General features: G+C 48.3%; 1 protein-coding gene across 2 annotated transcripts in view; it reads right to left on the minus strand.

Moving 5' to 3' along the window:
* The window catches only part of LOC144934800 (G-protein coupled receptor 22-like), a 48,146-nt gene extending 40,806 nt beyond the window's left edge, over positions 1-7,340 (minus strand). The window contains exon 1 of one of the 2 annotated variants that reach the window (XM_078860967.1): positions 7,078-7,340. The gene's annotated coding sequence lies outside the window, so the exon portion shown is untranslated. The remainder of the gene's footprint in view (positions 1-7,077) is intronic. The other variant, XM_078860966.1, reaches the window with a different exon arrangement.
* Between the last annotated feature and the right edge of the window lie 7,635 nt (positions 7,341-14,975).

Raw genomic sequence — 14,975 nt, forward strand, 5'->3', positions numbered from 1 at the left:
CTGCGCATCCTCCCACCTCTCTCTCTCTCATCTCAATCTATTCCCCTCCACGCTCTCTGCTATCGACTCCATCTCGTCTCACTCTACTCCCTTCCACTCTACCACATTCTACGCTTCAGCAACCGACGTTTTCTCGTGAAGCTCCCGGTCCACTTTCGCTCCGTACGATGTCGCCTATTCTCCTCTGCTGTCCCCACATTCAGGAATTCCACTCCCCCAGCAGTCTGTGTTCTCGACTCCCTGCCTCGATTACACATTCCTGCGGAGGGAGCTGGTAGGAACGTTGGGTTGCTCGGTCAATGGCCAGGGTCAACGGCGGCGTGGTGTATTCCGCAAATATGCCCGACTGTGAGGGCGGGCACAAGCCGCGTGAGTAGGTTTAACGTTGAGTTTTATAAGGGCACCACGGGGTGACCAGCCCCTCCCCACCCAGCCCCACCCTCCCCTCCCAACCCAGCCCCACCCTCCGCACCTAGCCCCTCCCTCCCCACCCAGCTCCTCCCTGCACGACGGACGCAATAATCCCCTGTGGGCTGGTGTAACCAGGAGGTTCCTACCAGTATAAAGTTCAGGCTCAAGGACTTTATTTTTCTACTTTGACGGACGTGACCGCTGTGTCTGTACAGCTTCTTAACGATGCACGCTCAGAATCGCGCGACTGCCCACGGGAGAACGCTGTTCGTGGTTAGACATCCACACGCAGACGCAGGCAGTGCCATGAAAGTGAAGTTGTCGCAGTGAATGCGCTAAGCTGCACGCGAGGTCGTTGATGCACATTTAGAATTATAGCGAATTGCATTGTGGTCAAATTCGCGAACATCTTGAATCTTGATGTTGAATAAAGGTATTAAATTATTTAAGTTTGAATGGATACCTTTCAGCATTAATTATTCGAGTATGGCGCAGAGGCTGTGTCGTTTTTTTTTCATTCTATAAGCGTCAGGGGGGAGGTGGGAAGGCGCATACAGATACGGTATTCAAGATTCACGCCTCGAGGTCGGAACACCAGGAGGAAAAAACCTATCATGGCATTCGACTGGTTCACGTTCTCGTGCGAAGTGCGCACGATATTCCCAGCCGCAGTCCATTGATGGTTGTGAAAAAGGGAATTAACCCCCCGACGTTGCATTTGCACCTCTCGTTATGGATTAATCAGCCACAGGTGCGCGTCGCAAATCCGCGTAGCTCGTTCCAGCCGGGGGGTGTGGTGGTGCACAATTGCCGGCAAGAGGGCATCTTGAAGAGCTTCTGGAGGAGCGCCTGCGGTGCGTCATTTGTGGTGGTTCCACCTCGGCGGCGATGAGTTTGAGGACCGTGTGAAATGGGGCCACCGGCTGCTGCCCAAATGGCACCCACAACGACGTCGTGGCACCCACAACGACGTCGTGGCACCCACAACGACGTCGTGGCACCCACAACGACGTCGTGGCACCCACAACAACATCGTGGCACCCACAACGACGTCGTGGCACCAGCATTTTGCACCGACGCGTCTTGGCATCGGCCGCGTGCCAAGACGCGTCGCTCGATGTGTCGCGACCACGCCGCGCACAGTAATCACAGACGACGGGGGCTTGTGGGATGAGTCTCCGATTCACTTTAGGGCAAGCACGTGGGCAAGCGTTACGGATCGCTGGCTGCGTAGCCGCAAGGAGGCCTAACGCCCGCGCGCACACTCCTCCCTATCCCATCTTGCTAATTAAAACTGCACGGGGAAGTCGGACGTGTCGCACAGAGGAGAGAGAGAGAGGCGAGGCGGCTCCCGGGGCTTGTGGGTAGTGTTGCAAGCGGTGGGGGGTGGTGGGGGGTTACTTGATGGTTTCCCTGCCGGTTCTCACACACCCAGAATCTTAATTTGCAAATTACAACGTGGGTTTTGTCGACGTGTGTGCTGTGCGCGCAAGCAGATTTCAGCCTCCCACGCGTTTCGCCACCACCACCACCCACGTCCCTGTTGCATGAGTGTGCATGCGTGTGTGTGTGGTGAGTGCGAGAGAGAGGAGGCACCGTAAATAGCGGGTGTCTGGCCTGCGACCTTGGCGTGACATTGAGGACACTGACATGGCGCTGTATCCCAAACGCGTGGCTGCTCTCTGAGAGCATCCACCCCCCCCCCGCCGCCCTCTGACGCTTATAGAACAGAAGGAAAAAAACAACGATACAGCCTCGGCGCGTTGCTTATGTGTTGATACAAGGAATAATTTAATACATACAAAATGAATGGGCGTAGCAAGCAACTGGTTAGAGAGGCTGTGGTTGTGATCCAGTAAGCACAGCGTGACAAAGGCATTGGCAGGACTTTTTTCAGGTTTGTATAATTTCGCCATGGGATATCTGTCACTGCTGTTATGGACTCTTTACCGATGGCATCGTTGGAACGGTTCGGTCGCGCGTGTGTGTGTTTTTGCGGAGCGATTAGCTTAACGTTGCCTTTATTCTCTCCTTCTCTTTCAAATTTCAGCTCTTGGAACAACTTTTGGTCGATTTGTCGTCCGATTTTCACGGGCTTCTTGCCAATGTGCAGAACACATACGGCTTACAAGTACACACGGCGGCATTGCGAGCTGGCCTATAAATAGAACGGTTACGGTTAATGAAATAAGGGAAAAGCCACACTCGCACGCTTTGTTTGCCAGCGCAGTGGCTTCTGATATATTGATTAATGACTACGGGATGACTCTCTTTTCAACAAAATTAAGTCCTTGAAATGCAATCCAGATAATGCATTTCACTGAACACGTGGTCGCAAATGCGCGTCTAGAATTAGAGTAAATAGCATATGGCTTTTTTTTTTTCTTGTTGAGTTCATAACAATCTTGAGGCTTAATGAAGACGTGAAAATTATCCACTTCATTTGATGCCTCTCGGAAGAGCCGTCCCTCGGGGTACGTCGAAACGGGAAGACTGCCTCGGGCCCCGCGCTTTGGGGGACGGTGTCTGATGTAGTACTTCCGGTTTAGTTTAAAGGCGTCGGGGTGGGGGGGGCACACACAGTGGGGTTTGCCCCAGGCCCCGCACCCCCCTTATGGATGGCCCTGCCTCTGGGGGTTATTTGTTTTTTCTGACAGGTCATTATTTAGGAGGTGATGCAGTTAAAGGGCTAATTATGTCGGCAACCAAATCTCCCTCCACGTGTCCGATCGTCGCTGGATTTCGTAAGCTAAGGGAGGGGTTTGAGCGTGGTAAGTCCTTGGATGGGTGACCGCCAGTGCATACCAGGTGTTGTAGGCAACAATCTGTGAGTTGCCAGGAGATGGCAGCACAGCAATAGGTTTGGTCCATTCACTGGAATGGTTGTGTCACTGGACTGAATCTATCTCTGCGGACTTTTGAGTGTGGTTCCTTCGTATGCGTGGATTTTTTTTCTGGGTTCTCAACTTTTCTCCTTTGCGCCAAATTCTCATTCATTGAAATGAGCAAACATCCCGATGCAGGACCCTCCTGATTTTTTTTTTGTTTAAATCAAAGACTTGATGAGCGTTTGCATGGGGAAAATAAATGTGAAATTGCGGAGATGTGCGACGCATTCTGATTAGGTTACAGTGTACGCTCTTCAGGTTTAGTTTTACGATGCTGCCCTTAGCGGCTGCTGCATCATCGCCCCCGGTAATTACACCTTCAAGCGAACAATTTATTAACCTGAATTTCACTCGAGCGCAGACAATGTTGTGCACCCCTTCTCCGTGCAGAGATATTACCTTTGCTCGTCCCGTGACCAACCCAAACCAAACTAACCCCAGAGCATCCAAAACCATTAACATTTGCGGCGTTTCGTTGTGCCCTGACAACCTTAACGAAGCGATTCTAGATTTGAAGCTTTCGTGACTACAAGGATTCATATTCTTAGGTTTTTTCGGTAAAGTCACGTAGGTAAAAAATTTAAATTAATAAAAGTAAAAAAAAATCACGACGTTTCGGAGGCAACACAAGCTATCGTGCTGTGACTGTTCCACCTGAAGACGGAAGCTTGTGTTGCCTCCGAAACGTCGTAATTTTTATTTTATGTTTTATTTTACTTTTATTAATTTTTATTTTTTACCTACGTGACTTTACCGAAAAAACCCAAGAATACTTAACGAAGCGTTTCGTGAAAGTATGCCGAGTTTGTGATCTTGTCACGTGGCAAGAGTTGATTGTGTTTCGAGGCGCCGCGTAACTTGGGCCCATTTTTTTACGAAGCGCCCGTGTGCTCGCTCTCTACCTAACGGCGCTTGTATGAAATAGACCCCCGTCAATGTGCATTACCGAGCCCCTGTGTAACGGCGACACGCGTTTTATGGACAATCAATGGGGAAAGCGATACGACATTTTTTCTCAAACCGATTAAAAGGTGCGAGCGACGAAAGCCTGTCTGGAAAATGCCACTCCGGTTCGGAATCTTTGCTGTATTATTTATCAACAATGTCACATCTCCTCCCTTTGGCAGTCTCTGGCTGATCAAGGGTCGACTTCCTTCCACCGTGGCACCGTGTGTTCTGAGATGACTGAAGGGCCCAAAATGCAAGATGCACAGACTCTGCCGTAGGTGGGGCGGGAGGTCTTGGGCGCGATGGATCCGTGGGTGGGTGGGTGGTAGTGAGCTGCAGAGCACTCGATTGGCTTCCTTATGCGCTCGCCGGTGAGACTCAAGATGCACGATGCCAACCCGAATTCTTCCCCTTCCAAGTGTGTGCGATCTTAAAGTAAAATTGCATTTGTAACCATGGATATAATAGAATAACGCATTTTTTTTTCAACGCCGTGACGTGGCATTGACACACGACCCGGCGTTTGACTTGCAATCCGCGCGTCAAACACATCGATGTGATTTAAAGGCTACATTTGGAGTTAACATTATTTATATATGGTTGTATTTTGGAGCTGAACAGATGGCTCATTTGGTAGACTCGGCCCATCATCTCTCTGGGGTTCGAGAAATGAAGTACCACTTTGTGGGGAAGTCAACAGTGGTTGTCCAATGGAAAGGCCTCCCTCCCACCATAAAAATATAGAATTTACACCACTGGGTCATGGCTGTAAAGGGCATATGAGCACCACCTCAATGCCCATTTGAGCAGAATGCGTTTTATTGTTACATGTTCTACACGATCTTTTTCTTTTTCGCCTTGGTGGACAGCTTAAGAGCGCGTACCCTGAGGGGTTTTTATGATTACCTTTATTTAATTCACTTAGCGTTTTGCCCCGTTGCATGCCCGATTAAGCAAAACAACAGAGAGCTCTCCCAGATGTGTGGAGTTTACAAGCGCCTTCGCAGTACGACGAACAAATACCTGGCACGACACATACGCACACACCCGTCCTGGCTGCTTGCAACTCGGTAAACATGTAAAACGCGCACCGCTGGAAGTCCTCTCGCATGCACCCATGCTGCCACACTTTGAAGGTGCAAGGGCTGCAGCAGCGAGTGACACCGCTCAATGTTTGTTCTGCGTTTGGGTGCAGCAGTTGTGCAATACCACCCCCCCCCACCCCCTTCCTTCATTAAACGCGCAGCGAGCAGTCGTGATGAAGATTGACCAAATAACCCAACTGACCAATTTGTCTGTAAGGAGGCAGGTCTTGATCTAGCAGTGGATCGACAAAGGACTGTCCTGTAAATTAATTTAAAGGTCCGTAAGTACCGTTGTGCAAAGCTCTGTGATTTCCAGCTCAATTTAGCACGAGGCAGTGTCCATCTCCTGTTTACATCCCCGAGCCAGTGGGGGACATTCCTCATTCCTATGGCGGGGACAAGTCTTTCCATAGCACAACGACGACGTCTCTTCCACACATCGTGGTGCTCATGTTATCCCGTCGAGTGAAGCTTCATTCGCGCCTTGAATTTACGTCTTAAATATGACAGAAATATGAACCAAACAATTATTCACCTCGTTACTATGACATGGATCGGTAAATTCGATGCAGCGGCCAATGAAAGAGCCGTGAGTATTGGCACCTCTGTGCCAAGACGCATTACAAAAGCAATAACGCCGCATCGATGACATCCGCGCACGTCTTGAAATTTCACGAAGAGACCAAACAAGTGTTTTTTCTATCCCACCCACTAGGTTGAGGCGTGCAAATCCAACTCGTATTTTTTCCCCCAGAAAACAACGATGACAGGTTAATAAAAAAGAGAGATATATATATACACATTTTACCCGGCCAACACAAACAAGCGTTTTCTATTCACAGTGTGGCAATGCTATTTTCCCTTTAGTTTCGTGAAAGATAAGGGGTTTAATTCACCTCGTTGACACTGTGAAAAATGGATATTTAAAAAATATATATGACTTTTTAACAATCAGCATTTGCTTTGGGTGTTTAATTAATGCACTTGCTTGAAGCAACCACCCAACTCTCCATTATTGATCGGGCGGTATTGATCACAATTTAACGTCGAACACTCGGCAAGAATGCATCTCGTCCTTGAACACTTCCAGCGAGGGTGAAGCATCTGAGGACAGCCTTTTGACCTCAAAATGTCACATTCCTGTCTCAAAAGACCTTGCCAAAGGTCTGACATTTATGCCAATAGGGGTTGTCCTTTGCGGACGACGGATACATATGGAAGTTTATATATTTCATGTTCATCTTTGCTGCCACAATTTCTCTCCCCTGCTTTGTCAATGACTTTAGAAAACGAATGTGCACATTAAATTGCCATGTTAGCATGTATGAGACGGAGGGCAGTCTGGCTTCATATGCATTCAATACATTCCAGAGAAAAGACAAAGCAATCGAATGTGCTTATTTGCAATGAAGCTCTTGCTTTGAAAGAAAAGCAAAATCCAGATGCATTTCATGACCCTAATTATTAATCAACTATGCCGTAGTTATTAGTTTTTTTTCTAACTTGTGTGTGTGTGTGTTTATGTAACAAGGCGGCTCTGCAGCGAAATTGAATGACATTTGAAAAAGCCTCTTCTGTCGCTGCAGGAAGCACAGCCTCGAGCTAATTACTTAAACCAAATTCAATTCCCTTCCTTTTAAGCATTCTAAACGCATCTGCAGAACAGCGGGTTACCAGATCAATACAGAAATGAGGAACGGAGGGATACGCGCGCACACACACGCACACACGCACACGACACTTACCTGCAGAGTTATTGGAACATCGGAGCTGCAACGTTACTAGTTTTGTCCTCTGTGCGATAACCTTGCGAGTGTGGCTGACGGCCGCGCTCGAGAATGCACCGGACTGGCGAGCTTGTTGTTGTTGTTGCTGCTGCTGCTGCTGGGAGCGCCGCTGTCCGTTACCGCGCGAATCACGAACCGAAGCTTCCCACTTTGGGCTTCATCGCCGCGACCAATACAAAAATTACCCAGGGGGGTGGGTGGAGGAGGATGGAGGGGGTGGGTGGGTGGGAGTTGCACACGCGCATCGCTGCTATGGCGAATGAGCCCGCGCTTGCTTGGATGCTAGAAGTTTTTTTTGTTTTGTGCGTGCAGAAATATTATTCAGCGGGTGTGTGTTGTTTTGCCTAAAATAAGTTTGCCTCTACGGAGCGCGTTTGCCAACTGTCCACGGCAGTGACAATCCGACAATCAGGACGATGGAGGCGGTGATCGGAAATGAATCGACCGCCCCCCCCTCCTCCCTCCCTCCCTCGCGTGACAGAAACGCATTAGACGAAATGTGCGTCTGAAATACGCAGGGTGGGTTTCCAACGTGTCTAGTTTAAATTGTATACTTGGTTGTTGCATTGCTTAAAAAAAACGAATATATTTTAATTATCAGTCTTTTCCAGGGAAACCTTATTCAAATGTATATTTTATTCTTGGGTCTTTCGGTAAAGTCACGTAGATAGGTTAATATATTTTACCGACAGACTCAAGAATAATATACAAGAAAATTTATTCCTGCCGTCACGAAAGCTTTAAGTCCTTATTCAAATTATTATTTTGTATTTGGACACATTTCATGCAACAAAAAAAATGAAATCGATGAGAAGGTCACTTACCCTGGGTAACGTGAGCTTGAGCCGTGCAAGAGAAAGTAATTGGCTACTTAAGCGGAGTCATTTTATCATCACAAAGAGTGAAAAAATAAATACGTCCTTAATAAAATTAAATAAACTGATCGAGGCTGTCTTTGTCATAGCTGTCCGAAGGCATGCCCAGCTTTCAGAGAGGGGAAAAACCGTGAAGAAAACTAAAAAGACGATAACATTTTGTATAAATATCTTCTCCCAGCTTATCTTTCGGCAGATGAACCAACGAAGAAAATGTGCTTCAACCGGCGCGTCCTTCTTGTCAGTGCTTGCGGAGACGTACGGACACACACATGCGATAGATGCGTCCAAATGCTCCTAATCTTCACAGCGACACTTGGAGGATGACTGGGACATCCCTGGTAATAAATAAATAAATCGTAAGGCGCGTGACACGTACACACGCTGTGTGTGTGTGTGCGTCTCAACGTCGATCGACAGCCCGTAGGCTTTTTTTCCTTCTCTCTCTCTCCCCTCCAGATAGAGGCGTTCACACCGCCGAGCGAGCGAGCGAGCGTGCGTTGTGAGCGTTGCGTGTGCCGCGCGCGTTCACGTGGCCTGCCCCAGAGCGGCTCGAGACTGCGGGGTCCGCCTTGAGGCTGCGTCGCCTCTCGTGGCGCCGGGGAAGGGCACGTGGCGTGCGTCTTCTGGGACGGAATGGGGAGCGGTGGCGCAGCGGTTAGCGCGCTCCGCGACGTACCCTCCATCCCCAACCCCCCCCCCCCCCGGGAACGCGAGTTCGATTCCCCCTCACTGCCAACGCCGGTGACGATGATCTGAACCGGTCCTGGGCTTCCCCTAGGTCGACTCGGCCTCCAATGAGTACCTGGTGCGGTGTGTAGTAAACATCGCCACTGGGGAGACAAAGGAGGCCGCGCGTGGTGCTGGCCACCGTCCCCATCGTGTTCCATAGCGGCCTTAATAGCTGCTCGCGAACAGCACTTGCCCTTACAATCTGTTAAGGCTATACTGGCGCTTTTTCTCTTTGTCTTGTTTGAAACAGGATGTTTATATGCGGAGCCAGAGTGAGATGCAAAATGGTGTAAATGGAAAGAGCCATATTTCGATTTAAAGCTTTCGTGACTGCAGGGATTCATCTTCTTGGTTCTTTCGGTGAAGCCACGTAGAATGGAAATAATAAAATAATAAAATAAGACATAATAACATAATTCTCACGACGTTTCGGCCACAACGCAAGCAGCCGTCCTCAGGTGAAGAACAGGTCTGTCGAGAAGACAGAGTCTGACTCTGTCTTCTTTATTATGTTTTATTTTTATTATTTTATTATTTCCATTCTACGTGACTTTACCGAAAGAACCAAGAAGTTGCCTCGTTTGTTCGGTTTCCGTTGTCTAAATTTGGTTCCAGGAACGTGCAGTATCCCGGTCCAATGAAATTGGATCGTTCGGTTTGAAACGTGCAAATACAAACTGCGGCCTGTGTGACACACTTCTGTGCTGAAAAACAACACTTCGACGCGTCTGAAATAACAACTAAAATTGGTGAACAAGAAACACTGTGTGTGTGTGTACTAACGCTCCGGTTACTTTGGAGGTCTAGATTTTAGACACATTCGTTTGAATCAAGGAGGCGTAGGGCATAGTTACAGCAACTGAGTGTGGCATCTGAGAGTGTGACTCACAGTCTCCATATGAATCTCATGGCAAAACACACGGCCACCCGGTGCCAGATCTTCTGCGTAATCGCCACTTTGCAGGTGCCATCTTCTTGGGAAACTCTTCTCCTTGATGCTGTGCCAATTAAATGGGCAGACTGGTGGCTGTGGTGGAGACGGGTTCTGTTTGCCAATTCACCATCACCACCATCACCACCACCATCACCACCACCACCACCACCATCATCACCACCACCACCACCATCACCACCACCACCACCCACATCACCACCACCACCACCCACATCACCACCATCACCACCACCACCACCACCACCACCACCACCATCACCACCCACATCACCACCACCACCCACACCACTACCATCACCACCACCATCACCACCACCACCATCACCACCACCACCATCACCACCACCACCACCATCACCACCACCACCATCACCACCACCAACACCACCATCACCACCACCACCATCACCACCACCACCACCACCATCACCACCACCACCATCACCACCACCACCACCACCACCACCACCCACATCACCACCACCACCACCACCCACATCACCACCATCACCACCACCACCACCATCACCACCCACATCACCACCACCACCCACACCACCACCATCACCACCACCATCACCACCATCACCACCACCACCATCACTACCACCATCACCACCACCACCATCACCACCACCAACACCACCATCACCACCACCATCACCACCACCACCACCCACATCACCACCATCACGACCACCGCCATCACCACCACCACCATCACCACCACCATCACCACCACCACCACCACCATCACCACCACCACCACCACCACCACCCACATCACCACCACCACCATCACCACCACCATCACCACCACCCACATCACCACCACCACCATCAACAACAACAACCGCCATTCGCCACTAAGTGGCGGTGACGTCACCACGACCTTTGTGCCAGGCCATGTGCACCTTGAGGCCACGTGAAGTGTCGAACGCCCGCTGGCAGGAGGTCACGGGGCAGACCCAGGTGCCACGGGTCGACTGACCGAGATGACCGAGATGACTGGCTGATGCACCACCTGTGTCCCCTACTGTACCAACTTGCTGTGCTTTAGCCACCCGGCGCTCCGCTCGTTGTTGTGAGCGTCGCTCCTCCGCCCTCTGTTGTTGTTGGAGGGCGACTGCCTCCAACTGCCCAGTAGCGTCCTTCACGAGCCTCCTCCACAGAGGCCGATCTTGACACCGCTGGTACCAGTCATCGGCAAGTCCACTCAGCTCCACGTCCTCCTGAACCACATCACTCCATCTCTTCTCTAGCCCGTGCCGCGCCCGTTTAGCCCCCTCGATCCGGCCGAACACCATCACCACCACCACCATCACCACCACCATCACCACCACCCACATCACCACCACCACCACCATCACCACCACCACCATCACCACCACCACCACCACCACCATCACCACCACCACCACCATCACCACCATCACCACCACCACCACCATCACCACCACCAACACCAGCTCTCTGATTATCCCCTTGACTTCCAATTTGCTCCAGAAAGGTGGCAGAGTTCAGATCGCAAAAGCTGGTCCCCCCGCTCACTCAGCTGCGCGATAAGGCTGAAGGGAAGAGGCGGACGCGCAAAGAATGATGATAATAAAATGATGAGACGCCCAGAGCAATCTCTCCGCAGCGCACACCGACACGTGTGAATAACGCTGGTCGGCCTGGCCTATTTGTTATGCGCGGAGCAGCAGAGAAAAAATCAATGCTCCATGTCTATTGTGTAGCCTCACCACCTCGGGAATTTTTTTTTTTAAAAAATGCAAGAGGTGCAGCCCTGCAATTGCGGTGAGAGTACATCCCGTCCTGAAACACTTCCATCGAGTGTGAAGCATCTGAGGACAGCCGTTCTTTTGACCTCAAAATGTCACATTCCTGTCTCTGAAAGACCTTGCCAAAGGTCTGACATTTACACTTAGGGGTTGTCCTTTGCAGACTACGGATACATATGTAATTTTATTTATTTCATGTTCACCTTTGTTGCCACAATTGCTCACACCTGCTGTGTCAAATAATTCAGAAATTTTACATGCAAATTAAATTGCGAGATTGCGTAATGGATGGTATTTTGGCCTTACTGTATCATGCTGGCTGTACATGTTTGTTTGTATGTTGAAATTCGTTCGCACCGTGCTCATCGGAGGTGCATAGGAAGGGCCTACAAACCAAACACAAAAAGCAGTTCTAGAGAAATTAGTTTTCAATTTAGATTCAAAAGAGCGTTCCAGACGGCCGCAGAAGCGCATCTCAAAGCCACGCGATGTGGCCTCTGATCGATTGTTAGCCAAGAGCTGCTGCGAGGATAACCGTAGTTCGCGCGATGGTTCATGCTTCTTGACAAGATTAGCGAGGAATTGTCGTTCATTTGTGGAAAACACTTTGTGTGTAATGAGTGCGACCTTATTATCATGTATTCGTTCCGCAACTGGAAACCAATGCAGCTCTGCGAGCACCGCACGGACACGATCGGATCTTGCCGAACCTGACATGACACGCGCCCAAATAAATGTTGCACACGCTGCAGCTTGCTACTGCTTTTTGCCAGACGTCTCGTAGAGTAGCTAGTTGCAATAATCGAACCTTGTTGATGCTATGCTACGTGCCAACGTGTTGGCTATGTCACGACTCACTCGTGGCCGAATGTGTTGAAGCATGGTCAAACAACCCCGAAGGCTGACAATGTGTGAAAGAAGCCTTGATCCAGCTGTGGATTGACAAAGGACTGACAATTATGTTCATAATCATAAACCCATATGCCCTCCTGTACATACGCATGCAAACACACGATATGTGTTCCCTTCTTTATCTTAAAGTAAAATTGCATTAGTAACCATGGATATAATAGAATAACGAGATTTATTTCTACGCAATTTTATTTTTTTAACGTTAAAGTATTGAAACTAAGCAGCAATATAATTAATCAGGAATATACAATGCCACATCACAACAAGGGTAATGTGCATATAGCCGAATATTTATACAGCGAAAAAATATATATTCTGAATTATATATAGTGCCTCTACAGCAATGGTAACATCTGGCAACCCAGCAGCATTTGTTTAATGAGTCTGACTGCTGATGAAACCCAGAATATCAAAACCGGTCTAGGGTTTGCTTGAAAAAGCAAATGCTCCTGGATAATATTGGTCTAGATAGCTAAAGCACATCCATATTAGTAAAGTTCAAAGTTCATTTATTAGGTATAGCCCTGTGAGCCATTCGGCTCTTGAATCGGGTGCAACCGCAACAAACAAAAAACAAAAACATGAACAAGAAAACATCTTAATGTGACTATCTTAAAGTTTGTGTGCGTGGGGACACAACATGCCACTCCTGTTTATATTTGGAAACATTATGACCAAGAGTAATAGGAAATTATGTTTGATGCATTATGTTGCGTGTTTTTTTCGTATAATAAAGCAATGATAATAACAATATCCGGTTATTTCACGTAATTAAAATGTAATTGCTTATGATAAGCAGGTAGTATGAAAGTGGGTGGCCAATGAACCATCAATGAATTGTCACTTGACTCTGCAACTACAAAGCATCACAACTACTTGGTTTTACTGCTAAATCTCTTGGAACCAAGAGTGACAAGGCTAATGAATGGGCAATTGAGTCCACACAGAATTGCACTCCTTAACGTTCTACCCCGGAAATCAGGCAGTGTGAGTGGGGCTCTGATTTGGGTTAGCACAAAAACAAGATAGATTTGCCTTCTTGAGAAAATAAAAAAAAACACAGAAGAAATGCAACATTGTATTTGCTTATTTAATCACCATCATCATCATCCTCCTCATCCTCCTCAAAAGCCATGGTCAATCCACTTCTGGATTAAGGTCCCTCTACGTAGTCACCAACCCTCACGGTCTTGCAAAGGTAGAATTTATTTTGCCCGGATCTCCTCGGGCTTTGGAAGCTAAGCCGGGTGGAGCCTGGTTAGGACTTGGATGGGTGCTTGCTATGGCTTGCCAGGCGTTGGAGGAAGGGGGCTGTGAGGTGACAGTGCTGTGTGTCATCCCCCTTGTGTGCATGGATTTTCGCACGTGAATCCAAATGCTCATATACGGAATTGGCCACATCAACCAATGCAGGACCCTGCTGAATGCATTTTTATTCAGACTCAGTGAGGCTTTTCCGAGTAACGAATTGCCATTATTGTTGTGATATACATATTAACTTTATCATTTTTATTTTTTTCTACGTATATACATATGCTGATAATAAGATAATGAAAAAAATAAAATATGCAAAATAGATGTATTTGCTTTAGTTAAGTACGTTTATTCCATATTCTTCCCCTTGAGCGATGCGGTGATTTTTAAAAGGGTGGATTGTGAATGGTGGAAGACATTTATATATTCCAGGTGACATATGGACCCAGGATCCATTGCAATTGGCATCATCTTTATTATTTCTCCTCTGCTCCCACTCGCTAAATTTACCGCTTATGGCAAGCCCTGCGCCTGACGACTGCACATAGTGGCGGTAAACAAACCAAGCACACACCTAGGGGACCGTCCATAAATGACGTCACGCGATTTTGGACGATTTTTGACCCCCCCCCCCCTCGTCACACGGCGTCACAAAAAGTCAGACCCCCCCCCCCCTCAAAACCATATTTCCATTTTGAAAATAAAACAAGCTTCAAATCACTTTAAACTATTGTCGTTGTAGTGCGTATTTAACGTGGCGCTGCACTCTGATGTTGTAGGAGTGTTGTTATAATAATTCGTGTTGTTATAACAATTCTATATTTATTTAAAGTTGCGCATTTTGATGTGACGTCACATTTCTCAACCCCCCCTCCCTCCTCGTCACACGTCGTCACAAAAATCTGACCCCCCCCCCTCTAGGTGCGTGACGTCATTTATGGACGGCCGCATAGGGCCCTGAGCAGCTCAAAGGGCAGCAGATTCACGTGGCATACAGGTGTGCCGTCAAATAAAAATAATACTAACACTAAAATGAAAATAACAAAAAGTAAATTAATCTTTCTCATCTCTATTTCGTCTGCATCTCTCATCTCACTCCATCTCTATAACTGTGCGTCCCGTTGTCTCCCTGTGGACGTCATTTCAAAATGTATTGCGTTGTTGCGCCCAATTGGCCAGCACTAGCACCAGTGCATCCAGTGCTGGGGCAACGCTGCCAGGGCTCTGGGCACGTGGGCTCAGGCGTCCCTCGCGAACCTCTGCACCTCCATAATAAACCGGCCCACGCGGTCACCGTGACACACAAAAAAAAGGCACTCTGCAAGCCATTGCACTCTATCACCT

Source organism: Lampetra fluviatilis, chromosome 11 (genome assembly GCF_964198595.1).
Source record: "Lampetra fluviatilis chromosome 11, kcLamFluv1.1, whole genome shotgun sequence".
NCBI lineage: Eukaryota > Metazoa > Chordata > Hyperoartia > Petromyzontiformes > Petromyzontidae > Lampetra > Lampetra fluviatilis.